The following is a 12,836-nucleotide window of genomic DNA, read 5'->3' as shown; positions in this document are numbered from 1 at the left end:
CTAATTTTTTCTATATATATTTTAGTTGGCCAGATAATTTCTTTCTATTTTTAGTAGAGACGGGGTCTCGCTCTTGCTCAGGCAGGTCTCGAACTCTTGACCTTGAGCGATCCAGCCGCCTCGGCCTCCCAGAGTGCTAGGATTACAGGCGTGAGCCACTGCGCCTGGCCCCTATGAAATCTTAAAAGCAGAAAAACCAAGCAAGAACCTACCAGATAAAATAAGTGAATTTAGCAAGGTTACAAGAAACAATATTCAAAAATCAATTTTATTTTTATACAGTAACAACAAACAACTAGAAAATGAAATTTTAAAAGTACCATTTATAGTAACAAGAGAAAGTATAAATGACTTAGGGATAAATTTAACAATATGTGCAAGATGTGTATTCTGAAAAACGTAACATTGCTGAGAGAAAGTAAAGAAGACCTACATAAGTGGAGAAAGATACTTTATTCATGGATTGGAAGTATCAATATTGTTAATATGCCAGTTCTTAAATTGTAGATTCAATGTTCTGATCAAGATACCACAAAGTGTTTTGGTAGCATCTGACAAACTGATTCTGACATTTGTGGAAATGCAATGGACCTAGAATAGTTAGAATAGTTTTGAAAAGGAATAGCAAAGTAGATATACCTGGTTTTAAGACTTACTATAAAACTACAAATCAAGACCCCATGGATTTAGCATAATGATAGACAAATAAATAAATCGAGCAGAATTGAAAGTCCAGAACTAGATCCTCAGTTAAATGACCAATTGATTGTTTTTAAACAAAGGAACCAAAGCAATTCATTAAAAGGAAGGGAAGTCTTTAAAACAAATCGTTTTGAACACTTGAATATTTATATGAATATAAAAATAATTTTCAACAAACAACTTGTCCCAGTCACAAAACTTAGATCTGCATCATAGACCTAAATGTAAAACCTTAAACTATAAAGCTTCTAGAAGAAAACAAAGAGAATATCTTCATGTGGGGATGGGAGGAAAGATAGAGGCAGTGATTTCTTAAGACCAGGAAAAATTTACCATTAAAAAATTAATAAAAGTGACATCATCAAAATGAAGAACTGCTCATCAAAAAATATTAAGAAAATGAATAGGTAATTCAGAATTGGTGAGATAATATTCCCAAAACACATCTAACAAAATACTTGTGTCTACATATATAAGTAACTCTACAATTTATTAATAGTAATAAAAACACAACCCAATAAAATAAATCAGCAAAAGACTTTATAGGCATTTCACCAGGGAAAATACATGAATATCCGATATCCAATATCCAATGGAAAAGTGTTCAACATAGTTTGGTCATAAGGGAAATGCAAATTAAAACCACAGTGAGATAACACTATATTGCCACTAAAATGACTACAATCAAAAAGGCTGACAACACCAAAGATTAGCATGAATGTGATGGTGCACCTGAAACTTTCATGCATTGCTGGTGGGAGTATAAATTGAAACAATCAGTTGGAAAATCTGAATGGAAGTTTCTCATGAATGTAAACATAAAACCCAGTGATTCCACTCACACAAGGGAATTTTTTGGGTGATGGAAATATTTTATAACTTGATAAAGATATACACATTTGCCAAATTAATCAAGGTATAGTATCTGTGCATTTCACTGTAAGGAAATTTTACCACCCTTCTCCCTACAGAAAAGAAGAAACAAATTTTGATTTGTAATTAGTAGCTGTGCTTTTCTCAGTGGTAGGGATTAGTAATTCTGAAACTACTTTTTGTGTATTCTAGTCTTGTGCAAATGAGTACATATATCTAGCATAACGGGAGCCATATTTGTCACTGTTAAAAGGGAAATATAGAAATGGAGATGATCAGAATGTCTTTGGGTTGTTGGTTGGAATTGGAGGTACCCTTGTGAACTCACAGTTTTTCATATATAGAGAGAAGGATAAATATAGAAATAAATATAGGGGTGTGTGTTTATATAAATGTGTAAATTTTCTAGTTCTGTGTACCTAGAGGTCATAGAAGTAATGACATCCCCAAAGCAATGAGCGTGATTAGCGTCCAGATGCTGATTTCTAAATAACATTCTCCACTAAAAGGAGACTCCCTTGAGAAATTGCTGACTACATGGCAGGGGCAGAGAAAGTACAAGATGAGCCTAGAACATCTTACTGTTCCAGAAAATAAGGAAGAACTTGAAGAATGATGGAACATATCAAAAGGACAGAGGAATTCCCGTTTTGGCCCACACATGGAAAGAATTGGAAGTTGTGATTCATCTCCTCACAACAAGAAAAAAGCTTAGCATACTGAAAATCACTAACTCTTCTTATTTCCATCAGAAAATTGAGGTCACAGGGTAAACTAATTGCCCCCAAACTAGTGAAACAGGCAAATACAGAGAATTACAGCTTACCAGGAGCAGAAGGCAATGGAGCCAGAAGCTGATAGGAAAACTTAAACTGTAACTGATGAATTGGAAGCTCACACGTGTGAATTAGTTTTACAGTTAAAAACTCCTGGGGACCCCAGTCTTAGAAGGATTCCCTCTCTTTTGTGAGTTTTTCTGCCAGGAGCCCTAGCAAGTTCACACAGTGAAGACTTGAAGAAAAAAAATACCCTCAAGCCCCTGACAAAGGGGTGGGAATAGTAATCATTCTGAAATGTGCCAGAGTATTCTGTTCTCCACCTACCCACAAGGGAGGCTACCAGAGCCTAACCAACTTGGGAAAAGGGAAATATCTAACTCCAGACCCATCTAGCCTTCCTGTTTCACCCAAGGGGTGGGGAAACCTGAAAAGCACCTAAGAAGGTCACAGCCCATGGGCATAGGCCCACTTAAAGACTAAAACCTAATCATAGAACTATAGAACATATCATCTCCCCCTACATCAGTAGGCTCCTCTCCTCCCCCATATCAACAGGCTCTTGTATAATAACAACCTTATAATTGAAAGAACTGCAAGACATATACTCACTCTATTTAAATAGTTTCTGGGGAAACCTCAGAACAATAAGAGACAAAAACAAGGATGTTAAAGGAAATTTTAGCTTCTAATACCTATAGCTACAGCAAACGATAAATATAACAGTCTTAACTCTTAGCTAGATGTGGCAGAGATTTTAGAATTGTTAGATTGGGAATTTAAAATAATGAGTAATATGGTAAAGGCTGTAATGAAGAAAGCAGACAACATACAAGAACCAGATGGGTAATGTAAGCATAGGAATTGAAATTATAAGTATCAAAAGGAAATGCTAGAAATTAAAAAAAAAAAAAACTAGTAGAAATGAAGACTACCTTTGATGGGCTCATCAGAAGGAGAAGAGCAAAAGAAATACTTGAAGCAATAATGGCTAAGAATTTGCCAAAATTAATGACAGACACTAACCACAGATCCAGGAAGCTCAGAAAACCAAACAGGATTAAAAAAGAAATACACCTAGGCATATCATATTCAACCTATAGGCAACCAAAGACAAAGAGAAAATCTTGAAAGAAACCAGAGCAGGGAAAAATACCCACCTTACCTATACTGGAAGAAGGATAAGAATTACAATAGTCTTCTCTTCACAAACCAAGCAAAAAGACAGGGGAGTGAAATGTTTAAAGTGTTGGAATGAAAGGAAAAGGCCACCAGCCTAGAATTCTGTGTACAGTGAAATTATCCTTCAAAAGTGAAGGAGAAATAAACTTTCTCAGACAAATAAAAATTGAGAGAATCCCTGTTGCCTTGCCAGAATGTTAAAAGAAGTTCTCCAGAGAAAAGTAAAATGATGTAGGTCAGAAACTCAGATCTACTTAAAGAAACGAAGAGTGTTAGAGAAGGAATAAGTGAAGGTAAAATAAAAACATTTATTTTCTTATTGGTAGTTAACTGTTCAAAATAATAGAACGCATTCAGTGATTATACCTTATGGATAAGTGAAATTAATGACTGCAATGTTATAAGGGACAGGAGGAAGGAATTTGAAAATACTGTTATGAGGTACCTGCACTACCTGTGAAGTAGTATAGTATTATTTGATTTCTAGTTTTATTCTATTGTCAGAAAAGATACTTGATTTGATTTCTACTTTATTGAATTTGTTCAGACTTGTTTTGTGCCTTAAGATATGGTCTATTCTGGAGAATGTTCCATGTGCTGATAAAAAGAATGTGTATGCTTCAGCAGTTGGGTGAAATGTTCTGTAAATGTTAGTTAGGCTTATTAGATCTAGTATGTAATTTAACTCTACTGTTTCTTTGTTGATTTTCTGTCTGGATGCTCTGCCCATTCCTGAGAGTAGTGTGAAAGTCCTCTACTATTATTGTATTGCAGTTTATCTCTCCTTTTAGATCTATTAATGTTTGCTTTATATACTTGGGAGCTACAGTGTTGGGTACATACATGTTTATAATTGTTATATCCTCTTACCGAATTGACCCCTTGTTCATTATATAATGACCACTTTTGCCTCTTTTTGTAGTTTTTGTTTTGTAGTCTGTTTTATCTGATATAAGTATAGCTGTTTCTGGTTTTGTTTGTTTTGTTTCTGGTTGCGTGGAATTTCTTTTCCACACCTTTACTTTCACCCATTGTGTGCCTTTATAGGTAAAGTGGGTTTCTTTTGGGCAGCATATATAGTGTTGGGTCTCATTTTTTTATCCATTCAGATACTTTATGCCTTTTATTTGAAGAATTTAGTCCATTTATATTCAGTGTTATTATTGATAAGAAAGGACTTAACTACTGCCATTTTGTTTGTTTTCTGGTTTTGTAACTCCTCTCTTCTTTTCTTACTGTCTTTAGTGGTTGGGTGATTTTCTCTAATAGTATGTTTTAATTCATTGCTTTTAATTTTTAGTGAATCTGTTATAGGTTTTTGCATTGTAGTTGCAATGGGGCTTACATAAAACATAGATGTAACAAGTTATTTTAAGAAAATGACAGAACACAAAAGACTAGAAACAAAGAAAAATGAAAAAGAAAACCCTCCACACTTTAACTCCACCTCCTCCCATTTTGACTTGGTTTTCTCAATTTACATATTTTTATATTGCCTATCTCTTAACAGATTGCTGTATTATTTCTTTGATAGATTTGTCTTTTGGGCTTCATATTAGAGTTACAAGTGATTGCACACCACCATTACATTATTAAGAGTATCCTTGGGTTTGTCTGTGCACTTTATTTTACCAGTGGGTTTTATACTCTCATGTGCTTTCTTTTTGCACGTTAGTGTTCTTTTCTTTCAGATGGAAGAACTCCCTTTAGCATTTCTTGTAAGATAGATTTGGTGATAGTGAATTCTCTCAGCTTTTATCTTTCTGCAAAAGACTTTATCTTTCCTTTTCATTTGAAGGATAGCTTTGCTGGATACAGTATTCTTGGAAAGCAAGGTGGTTTTTTAGGTTTTTTTCCCAGCTCTTTGAAAATGTCTTCCCACTCCCTGCTGGCCTACATGGTTTCCATTGAGTAGTCAGTTGCCAGACAAATTGAAGCTCCTTTATGTGTTATTTTCTTCTTTTCTCTTGCTGCTTTTAGGATTCTCACTTTGTCTTTGACTTTTGAGAGTTTGATTATTTATATGCCTTGGGGCAGTCTTATTTGGGATAATCTAAGATTAGAACACTAATCGAACACTCTGCTCTTCTTATACCTAGATATTTGTCTCTTAAGTTTTGAAAAGTTTTTATTGTTAATTCTTTGAAGAAGCTTTCTACCCCTTGCTCTTGTTCAGCTCCCTCTGAAACATCAGTAATTATAATATTTGGTCTTTTTAGGTAATTTTCTATATTTTGTAGGCAGTCTTCATTCTTTTTCATTCTTTTTTCTTTTTTTCTCCACTCATTGTGTATTTTTAAGTGGCCTGTATTTGAACTCACTGATTGTTGCCTCTGTTTGATCCTTTCTGCTATTGAGAGCCTCTAATGAATTTTTCAGTTCAGCCAATGTATTTCTCAGTTCTAAGATTTGGGGGTGTTTTTTTCCCCCAATCTCTTCGTTACATTTCTCTCACAAATTTCTGAATTACTTTTCTGTGTTGTCTTGTAGCTCACTCACTGAGTTTCATAAAAGTGTTATTTTGAGTTCTTGGCCAGAGAGTTCACATGTCACTGTCTTATTAGGGTCAGTCACTAGTTTCTTGCTTTGTCCATTTAAGGAAGTCATGGTTCCCTGTTTTCTGTTGTTTCTTATAGATGTACATCTGTGTCTTTGCATTGAAGGATTTGTTATTTATTCTAGTTTTCTCTGTCCAGCTTGTTTTGGTTTTTATTGGATATGTTTGCTTAGAGATTCTTTGATATTTACCAGTTGATTTTCTTTTTTTAATCTACTAGGTCACTGCCTCCTTTGTGGCACTAGATGGCGCCTTAAGCCTAGGTTTGTCTTGGTTCTAGTAAACAGAGAACCATCCCTCCTGAATGGGGGAGGTCCAAAGGGAATATCCTGGTAGTGTGGGAAGTCTGGTTAGAGGTTCTCGCCCAGGGTACCTGTGGAAGGAACCTCCTACAGCATGGTGCTGCTGAACAGCCACTCCGATTTAGTGTCTCTTTTGGCCAAGTTACAGACTAGAATTTTCAGGGCTGGGGATAGTAGTCCCGTATCCCCTCTTTGTCTCTGGCTGTACCCAGGGATATTCCTCCCTTTTGGCAGTCTCAGTGCTTCCCGTAGGTTGTACAGGGATGCGTCTCCTGCCAGGGAATGCAAGATGGTGGGGAAGTTGGTTGTCCACCTCACTGTCATTTTTTCCACTGTAGAAACTGTGAGTTGGGGGGCAGTTTTCTGCATGCTGGTGGTGGACAGATTTGGGGGAGGAACATCGTAAATATGAAAGTCTTATTCTCCTAGGATCTGCTGAGAGTTTTTTCACTTGTCCTGTGGTCTTGGGAACCATCTCCTGATATTTGAGTTCTGTGATATTGTTGGCGATGATCTTGGTGCTATAGATTTGTTGTTGGTTTTCTCTTGGAGGGAAGGAAGCTAGCTTGCTTCTATGCTTCCATTTTGGAACTGGAAGTCTCCACCCATTTTTAAATTGGGTTGTCTTTTTATTAATGTATTGTAAGACTTGTTTATTTTAGATACAAGACCCTTACTAGATATATGATTTGCAGATATTTTCATCCATTCTTTGGGTTGTGTTCTCACTTTCTTGTAGATATGTAAAAGTTTAAGGTCCTTTAGTATTCAGCTGCCATAAGGTATGGTTGGATAATTTACTAGACTTGCATATAATGTTAATTACCCTTAATATTTTATTTATTTGTTTTTGAGAGTAAATTAAGGCATTATATACAAATTTGATCAGACAGTAAGTTTATTTTAACTATGAAAATCATTGCTTCAGTTTGTCTGAGATGAATTTTCAAATCATAATCAGAATATTCATTTTACTTTGAGACCTTGGTTTATTTACGTTTCAGTTGAAATACCACAAGCCTGACCAGTGTGGCTAAAATATCTGAAACTAAAAAGTTTTTGTTTTATAAGCCAGAATTTTATTTTTAGCTAAGGTTAATAAACACTAGTTATTTTTATGACATTTAGGCTTAAAGGTGAAGAATTTCTTAGAGATTCAAACTTAAAACCACTGTTAACACTTTAATTTTTTCAAGACTAGGCTTTTTAGGCTGGGCGTGGTGGCTCATGCCTGTAATCCTAGCACTCTGGGAGGCCGAGGCAGGTGGATCGTTTGAGCTCAGGAGTTCGAGACCAGCCTGAGCAAGAGCGAGACCCCATCTCTATTAAAAAAAAAAAAAAAAAAAAAGAAAGCAATTAGCTGGACAACTAAAAATATATAGAAAAAATTAGCTGGGCGTGGTGGCGCATGCCTGTAGTCCCAGTTACTCGGGAGGCTGAGGCAGGAGGCTCACTTGAGCCCAGGAATTTGAGGTTGCTGTTAGCTACGCCACAGTACTCTAGCCCAGGCAACAAAGTGAGACTCTGTCTCAAGAAAAAAAAAAAAAAAGACTAGGCTTTTTAGAAAAAGACCACGGTATAACATGGTGTGGGCCTTTGAGCAATACTCATACTGAGTTTCATAGTCATTGAAAATCAGAGGAATTACTGACTTACTTTTTAAAATATTATAATAATTGCAAATTACATGTGAACTTTGGATACATCATTTCATCAGATTCTTGACATATTAATCATAAAAGAATCATGTTAATCATAAAATTAATGATTGTTTTCTGTTACTGTTAATTATGGAAAGTTGAGTTTTTTACATATTGACTGCCACACTAGAAGAAAAAAATTTTTTTTACTTGGGGCCACAGTGTTTTAATTATGAAAGTAGAGTAAAAACTTCAAAAACAAAGTGATCCTTTCTAATTTGATGAAAAATTTTTTATTTTTTATTGTTTTCTGTGATTTTTTCAATAAAAAGTAATATAAAAACCTGAAAATTAGTAATGTAAGAAGTAATGTGAAAACTTAAAATAATTCATAAGGGTAAAGTATATTTCTTGATTTGTCAGGCTTAAGTATAATTTAAAGGTAAACATAAATGGAAAAACAAAATTTATTGACTTTTATTCATTTAATCCACGTTTTTAGAATTAAATTGTCAATATCAATTGTAACAATATGAACATCAGGAAGTAAGATTTTCACAAACCAACTGCAGGGTTTTGCCCAGGGGGCCACCCATCACGTAACATGTATGCTACAGCATGGCAGCGTGAGCTGCCTGCACACCAGGTGGCTCCCAAGGTAAAAAGAAGTGTGAGTTATATGTGCTTCATGAGGCCCTGGGCTCAAAACTAGCATGAGTTAAATACAACTTACATGGCAGTTAATGTGTTAATTAATTCCTTTGTAGTTCTCTTACAAAAAGGGGAAGATGTGAGAACATTATAAATATTTTCATTGTTAGCATTTGGAAGAAATTATTTATAAGGAGAAAAGATAAAAGCAGTCAAATTTTTTACTAGATTCAGTTCAAAGTCTTCTTAGGAGGCACCCAATTTGAAAAAGACATCCTCTTGTATCAGTTTTCCAACAACAAATTCCCAGTTCTCTGACATCACCTGTGAGTGTTCTACAGTTCAATTCAATTCTGACACTACTACGAATGCCTTCCCCATTAGGTAAAGGCAATACTACTCTCACTTCAGACACCAACTACAAATGGAATCTCCAGGCTATCTGTACTTCTGCCTGTCCAGCTACAAATTTGGGGGTTTGCTGAACTACCATCCCCTCAGGTGTGATAAATTGCTAGAATGATCATAAAACTCAGGAAAGTACTGTACTTACAGTATATTACAAAGGATTCAAGTGAACATCCAGTGAAATGGTACATGAGCAACCTCTTGAGCTAAGGAGCCTCTGCTCCATGGAGTCTGGGTGCGCCATCGTCCTAGTACATTGATATGTTCACCAACTAGGAAGCTTTCTAAAACCTTTTTCAGGAGTTCTTATCAAAGTTTCACTACAAAACCATGGTTGATTGAATGATTTGCCTTGGTGATTGATCTAAATCTTGAACTCTCCCCTCCCGTAGGCAAGGTAATTGGGTTGAAAGTTCCAATTCTGTAATCACCTGGTTGGTTCCTCTGACAACCCGCCCCTGTATAGAAGCTATCTAAAGACTTCACCAAAAGCCACATCATTAAGCCAAGCGTGGTGGTGCGTGCCTATCATACCAGCTACTTGGGAGGCTGAGGCAGGAGGATCGCTTTAGACTAGGAGTTTAACACAAACTTGGGCGATACGGCACTCTTCTCGCTCAGGAAATTCTAAGGGTTTTAGAACTTTTGTGCCAGGAACTGGGGATAAAGATCAAAAATATATTTTTTTATTATACCACACATACTTATCCAAAACACCAGCCTCTCTGCTAGGATTGCAGATAGGATAAATACGAAGACATGATGCATGTATATAAGAAACTGTAGGTGGGTAAACACAGTGAAGTTGCTTCTGACATAGGTCTGAAGCCAAGGTATAAGATTAAAACCTCAGGCAGAATTTCAATCTCTTAAATTATACCTTAATAAAGTGGGAGGGGAATAGGGATTTTTTTTCCCTTAGAACCAAATGTTACCTAGTAATAGCCAATGTCCTAAATCCTTCAAGAATCCAAAATCATTTAGTAGAAGGTTTCAAAATACCAGAACTTTCACTAATTTTATAAAAAGGTTCTTAAAAGTATCTTTTATGTGGAACTCCATGGAGTATAGTAGAAAAGTCTTTGTACTAAAGTCACAGGTTTTTCTTAACTAGTCCACTAACTAGATGTTGAATAAAAGCTGAGTCTCTAGTACCAGCTACCTACCTCTGGACTTCTTTTATGAGAGAGAAGCCACTAATTTTAGGGTGTTTTCTCAAGGTTGAACCTAATCTTAACTGATGGGGGTTGGAGTAGATTAGTTTATCTCTACAGACTTTACAGCTATGTGGGCTGGAGCTGGCAGAGGGAAATAAATAGAAATGGTCTGTATCTTGTCAAACTAAAGCAATGCTATTACAGAACTACAAATTTTACAGTAATAAAAGACATACTGTTGTCAAAAAGAAATTGACTTTTGTATTCATTTTTACACATTTTTCTTTCCTTATTTAACTTTTGGGTTTCTTATCTCGTTTCTTATTATTTTCTTTTTCATGACACTTATTCTATATTAGAGCTGTTAGTGCCATGGCAAGAATTCTGTGTGTTGTGGTTGCTCTTCAGAAGGTTGTTCTTGAGGAAGGGTGGTGAATAAGTCACTGAGCCATCCATACCTGCAGGAGTACCAGAGAGAGAGGTATGTCTGTGTTGATGTGTGACTACAAATTTGGATGGGACTTCAGGTTATTTAGCATAGGAAAGTACAATAAACTGGGGACTCTTCTCAACCCTATGTACCTGTGTCCTTCTGTAACTCCGACTGAAGTTACCCTAGTTGTATCAAAGTCCCTCTTTTTTCATGGATTTGTTTCTTTGACTCTTCAGAGGCTTTCATACCATTCCTTTTTTCCTTAAGCATTTTTCTATTTTGCTGAGGGTTCTTTCGTTCATTTAATTGATGTTTATTAAACACATACTGTGTGTTTTATGTGAGTGCTGGGGATATTATGTCCATTTGAACACAGTATCAGCTCCCAAAGAATTTGCCATCAAGTGGGAGAGTCAGATAAGGAAACAGGCAATCACAATACAAGATAAGAACTGAGGGATTAAGAATCAAGGAAGACAACATGAACTTTTTGGTTTTTTAAATTCAGTCAACATGTTTAAGCAGAAAGAGCTCTGGTTTTTTATTTTATCTGTTTTCAGATTCTGATTTAGTTGCTTGATAGCCGTGTGACTGGGGAAATTAACCTATAATACTTGCAAAGTTGTTCTAAGTTTTACGTAATAACTACGTAAAGCACTTAGCCTAGTACCTGCTGAATAAATCATTTCTTCTTTTTTGCTAAATTATATATCCCAAAATTATAATTCTGAAGCCTGTAAAAAGAAAGATAATTTCTCTGGCCTATACTTCACAGGAGATGTGAAAAGTGGATATAAAATTATTTTTAAAGAAATACAAAAAACCCAAAACAAAAAAATTTATTTTTAAGATACTTTGTGAACACTCTGCCCATATTACTAGAAATCACATTTTATAATTATTTCTTGTAAATTTACCCAAAATTCCATTATTACAGATATATTGACTATAAAACTAATATTTTAAGAACTTACAATATTGCTTGTAAAATATGTTGTTGTGCTAGTAATTCTGTAATCACTGATCTTGAATTTATTTGCCAACTTACGAGGGAATATGTCTGTCTTCCTACCTCCTTCACCCTGGAGTTCAGCACACCACCTGCTCTTAATCAAATTGTAGTTTATGTCCAGAAGGATAATCGTTGTAACCTTTATTCATAAGAACTTTAAAAAAATATTTCAGTAAATCATCAGTAAATTGATTAAATATATTTTCTTAAGATTCACTCATTGATACGGTTTGCATTTTCTCTATTTAAAGAATTTAAAAACTGCACTATTTGGGAAATACCAAATTGTATTTGGAAATGAAATAGCCAAAGAATTTGCTTTTAACTGAAAATAATTTTTTTCCATTCCTTTGAATTAAATAGTATAACTGCTTCTAAAAATAGAAACTGAAATTGGTAAAACAGCAATACAATTTGTAATTCTTCATAAGTGTGACAGTAGGTAGAGCTGGTAATTCAAATCAGAATATTACAGTCTGGTGGACAGAAATCTTATTCCATTATGTGACTGATCTTTCTAATTTTGCTATACTTTATGTAATAACTATTCCAGATTTATTTGTTAATTCTGTTATACTGTACCTTAAAAATAAGATGAGCTAATGTTATTCCTTTTAAAAAGTGTAAAGATATCAACTAAATATAGAAATAGTTTCTACATATTTTATATAAATCATTCTAAATCATAACTGGGAAATAATAATCAAACTAATACTATCCTACCAAAAGAAAAGGCCCACTGAATTAGAGTGAGAAAGGAAAAGGGGTGGGAAGAAGCCTGAGGATTGCACTGGCAGGAACAGCACAGTGATAGTGAGTGACAGCATGAGAAAAATGCATGTGTTCTTCCATCACTGCTGTTCTCTGTTTGAATTAGACAAATGGCACATACCCAAGGGGAACTAGGGACAATGCTCTGAAGACAGGAACCGCTTCCATACAGCCCTGCCAGATTCATGAGAGTAGTGGTACATTTACTTTTTGTTGCTATTGTTATTACTTAACCTTGTCATGGATACATTACTGTTCCTGAGACACTTCTTTTGTGGATTTTCACTCATATTACTTTCTTTATCATGGCTGAGCTGAATTGTCTGTTGGCAAGTCAGCACCACTTACCCCTTCTGTACCTGACTGATAAAT

General features: G+C 35.2%; 1 protein-coding gene across 2 annotated transcripts in view; it reads left to right on the top strand.

The window, feature by feature from the left end:
• Positions 1 to 12,836, top strand: part of REV3L (REV3 like, DNA directed polymerase zeta catalytic subunit) — a 171,222-nt gene that overhangs the window by 48,360 nt on the left and 110,026 nt on the right. The window lies entirely within an intron of this gene.

The sequence above is a fragment of the Eulemur rufifrons genome, chromosome 15 (assembly GCF_041146395.1).
Source record: "Eulemur rufifrons isolate Redbay chromosome 15, OSU_ERuf_1, whole genome shotgun sequence".
Taxonomy (NCBI): Eukaryota; Metazoa; Chordata; class Mammalia; order Primates; family Lemuridae; genus Eulemur; species Eulemur rufifrons.
Note: the sequence above shows the minus strand (reverse complement) of the source record. Positions and strands in the feature narration are given on the sequence as shown.